Here is a 3,379-nt window from a genome sequence, read left to right as displayed (position 1 = left end):
CCAGGCCAGCGGCCCGGCTGGCTTGCTGAGCAATGCGCAGTCCGACGTCCTGCTGTCCCTGTGGAGGGCGAGCCCGAGAGCGTCCCTGGGCAGCCGGAGCGAGCGTCCACCCCTGCACCCCACACTCCTGGGGCCAGACCGAGGCTCGGAGTCCAAACCGGGGAGCCGCAGCCTTGCACAGACGCTCTGCTGGGATGGGCGTCCCGGAGAAGCCACCGGCATGCACCGCCCGACCTGCCCTCAGATGGGCCAGATGGAAACTGGACAGCCCTGGGGGCACTCGGCCGGAGGACACCGTAACAGAGCCGAGGAGGGCATCTGTGAGAGTGTTGGCGGGACTCACCGGAACGCCTACTCCAGCTGTCAATTTACCAACAGAATCTCCATCCTGAATTTAAGGGGCTTTTGAGATCTTGGAATGAAAGAAACTAGGTCAAAGCTTACTGTGATTATGTGGTTTTCTGCTCTAAAAACCTCGGACGCTGATTGGTTAGAGTTCAGTCGCACTCAGGGCTCCCGGCCACTGGGTCTGCTGCCCCCAGCACCCAGACCGCATCGCCCCTGCACTGCGCGGACTCGGGCTGCTGTCCCTCTGCACGGCTCTCAGACGCCTGGGGACGCTGTGGCCTCAGCTGTGCAGGGTCGGGGTGGCCCTAGTCCTGCTTCTGTGGAGAACGGCACGGTCGGCAAATGCAGTGGTCCACACCACAGAACACCACCAAGCCACGAAGAGGGACAGAGCCTGGCCCTGCCACGAGGCGCGGGAGCCAACCTGGGGTCTCCAGGACTCCAAGGGGAATGGCCCTCTGAGAGTCCCTGCCAGTGCGGACGGGTTTGCTCTGGGGTGGTGTGTTCCGGAGCTAGCTAGAGGTGGGGTGCACGGCACTGCGGGTACGCTGAGGGGCACCCTGCAAACTCGCCCAGCCAGAAAGCAAAGGGGCCAGTTGCGAGCACAGCGGAGGGTACCGGACCACAGCCGGGTGAGTGCCCGGGCGGACTGAGACACGTGAGGGGCAAGTGTGCGTGAGTGCCCCAAGTCCCGACAGGGTGGACGTGGAGGAGAAACGGGGACACAGCCCTGCTCATTGGGGTGCTTTATCTGTCTTGCTCTCGCTCACTCTCTGTGACTAAGAAAAGTAAACCGCTAATGAGACAGCATTGACCCCAGCGAGTGTGAGCCTCGCTGCTCACGGTAAGAGCCCCAGGGCCGGGTGGGCTCAGACAGCCCCGGGCCCTGCCTCCCTCCGAGGGCAGGCCACCAGCACCCGGGGCAGGTCCAGGTCTCTGGATATGCACTTGGCCTTGGCGGCCAGCCTCAGGGGCCACTCTGTCCCTTTGGCTCACCAGCTGCCACCCCCTACTTGGGCCGGACTCCCGCCGTGTTGTTCCCTGATCCCTAAACACCAGCACTGCCCTGGCACGTGCCTGGCCCATCTTCCCTGCAGCAAACCCTCTCGCCCTCAGGGCCTTGCCGCCTTGTGCGGAGTCTCCAGCCGACCTCCTCCAGCCTCCTAGGGTTCGAGCGCTCTGCCGACTCCCCCGCGCGCTCCCTGCAGACCCTGCTCCTGGAAGGAGATGCGACCTTCTCTTTGGAAGCCCAGAGTCAGCAGTCATGCCCGGTGACTGACGCCCAGGTGCTGGCTACACGGACACTGACACTTTGAACTAAGTCTCCCCCTTGCCCTGTGCTTTCATTTGGAAGTTGCAAGGAGCCCGGGGCGGGCTGTCGCACCATCTGGAGGGTGGGGTCTTGCCTATATCTGGTTACCATGACCTCCTGTGTCTTCAGAAACCAGCGTCTCTCACCACACTGACACCCAGTGACACCCACGCACCGTAGCTCGAAGTGCTGCAGGAGCTCCAGCACACAGAGAACCGGCCCAGGGGACACAGGCCAGCCCTGCCTAACCCTTTCCCGGCCACGGCCCTCAAGGGCCATTTCTTGTTCCCTTTCGCCACCTGCTGGAAGGATTGCAGAACATCTTTCTCGTCAACATTTTAAATCCTGCCTGGGGAAAAAACCTTTCGTATTCCAGATTGTGCGCTTTCGTTCTTAAAACCCGAGGGCCAGCCAGTGGCAGGGCTTAAGGTGCTGGGTCCTAGGTCCATGGCTGTGATTCAGCCCCCAGACCAGCATCGTGGAAACCGCAGCAGCTGTGAGCCTGAGCACCCCAAACCCCAGGAGAAAGGAGAAGGGGCCTGCAGCTTGGCCTTCCCCAACGGGACAATGGCTCCCTGCCCGCCCCGCCATGACCCCTGCAGCCAAACACGAAGCCACCGCGTCCCCAACTGCACTCAGCCCCTGATGTTACTTACTCACAGGTCCTGTAAGCGTCAAGGACTTCGGGCGTCAGCTCTGGTCTCTCCGAGTCGGAGTCCCTGGGTGTCACTTGTTGAGAAAAAACCCCAGAGCCAGCTGCAGCAGGTGCTCTGGGAACCTCCCTTTCTCTTAAGGTCCCCGGTGGGTTTCCACATTCATGCGAGTTGGGCAACACTGACACCTAGGCTGTCCTTTCACCGCCTGTAAGGCTGCAGGATTCGGGAGGTGGCTGGAGTCTGCCCCCTCCGGCCCCGCCCCAAGTGTACACTCTCAAGGAGTAAGACCAGCAGGTTTGCTGCATAACTGCAGCTTGGAACAAGGGGACAGAGGCCACTGCTTTCTCCTTCCTCCGGCACACAGTCTCACCAAACTAACCCAGCATCACCCCACCTGAGGGAGGCGTGGCAAACGGCCCTGTCCCGTTGGCGCACTCCGAGGGTTTTGTTGGTGCTGGTTCTGTCTCACGAGTACGTCAGCCGGCCCGCGGCAGAGGACCTCCAGAGCCGTGGGTTTGCAGGAGGGTCCTCACCCGGGCCTCGGGTTTGCAGGAGGGTCCTCCAGTGTGCGCCGCAGCCCTGCAGGTGGGTGGGTGAGGGTGAGAGGTCGCTGCAGCTTGCTCGGTGTGCACGCACACGACACAGTTTGCTGATTTGGAAGGGCATGGCTTTAGGCATGAGCCGCTCTGAGAGTCGAAGGCCGCTTTATTCCTTTTGGGGGCAAAAGTCAACTCTCACGTCTGCTTTCAATGAGTGAAAGGGCCCTCATTTCGGGCTATCCCCAGACGAGGTGCACCTTTCACAAAAGACGCTCAAAGCCCACCTGGCGCAATGTCAACGCTTAGCGAGCTCTTGCTAAGCGCAGCGCGGTGTCTCACGAGCAGGAACGAAAAACCAGGAGCCCCGAGGGGCCAGCACTGGGCACAGCAAGACCGCGGAGATAGCAGGACCTGGCGGAGCTGGGAAGGACCGGGGAATTGGGCGGGGCCTAGCGGGGCTGGGCGGGATCTAGGGGGCTGGGCGGGGCCTGAGGCTGGGCGGGACTCTTTGGTCCCGCCCCCTC

General features: G+C 62.1%; 1 long non-coding RNA gene across 4 annotated transcripts in view; it reads right to left on the bottom strand.

Annotated features, from left to right (window-relative positions):
* LOC102502638 (uncharacterized) overlaps nt 1-3,373 on the bottom strand; it is a 23,374-nt gene extending 20,001 nt beyond the window's left edge. The window contains exons 1-4 of one of the 4 annotated variants that reach the window (XR_001370296.2): nt 3,140-3,370; nt 2,711-2,895; nt 2,317-2,389; nt 393-412 (exon numbers count right to left, since the gene is read on the bottom strand). This is a non-coding gene — a long non-coding RNA (uncharacterized LOC102502638). Of the gene's footprint in view, nt 1-392; nt 413-2,316; nt 2,390-2,710; nt 2,896-3,139 lie in introns of those variants that run through there. The other 3 variants (XR_001370291.1, XR_001370294.2, XR_001370293.1) reach the window with 3 other exon arrangements.
* Between the last annotated feature and the right edge of the window lie 6 nt (nt 3,374-3,379).

The sequence above is a fragment of the Tupaia chinensis genome, unplaced genomic scaffold, assembly GCF_000334495.1.
Source record: "Tupaia chinensis unplaced genomic scaffold, TupChi_1.0 Scaffold000211_1, whole genome shotgun sequence".
In the NCBI taxonomy this organism is placed as follows: Eukaryota; Metazoa; Chordata; class Mammalia; order Scandentia; family Tupaiidae; genus Tupaia; species Tupaia belangeri.
The sequence above is the reverse complement of the archived record's forward strand: the minus strand, read 5'-3'. Positions and strand labels throughout refer to the sequence as shown.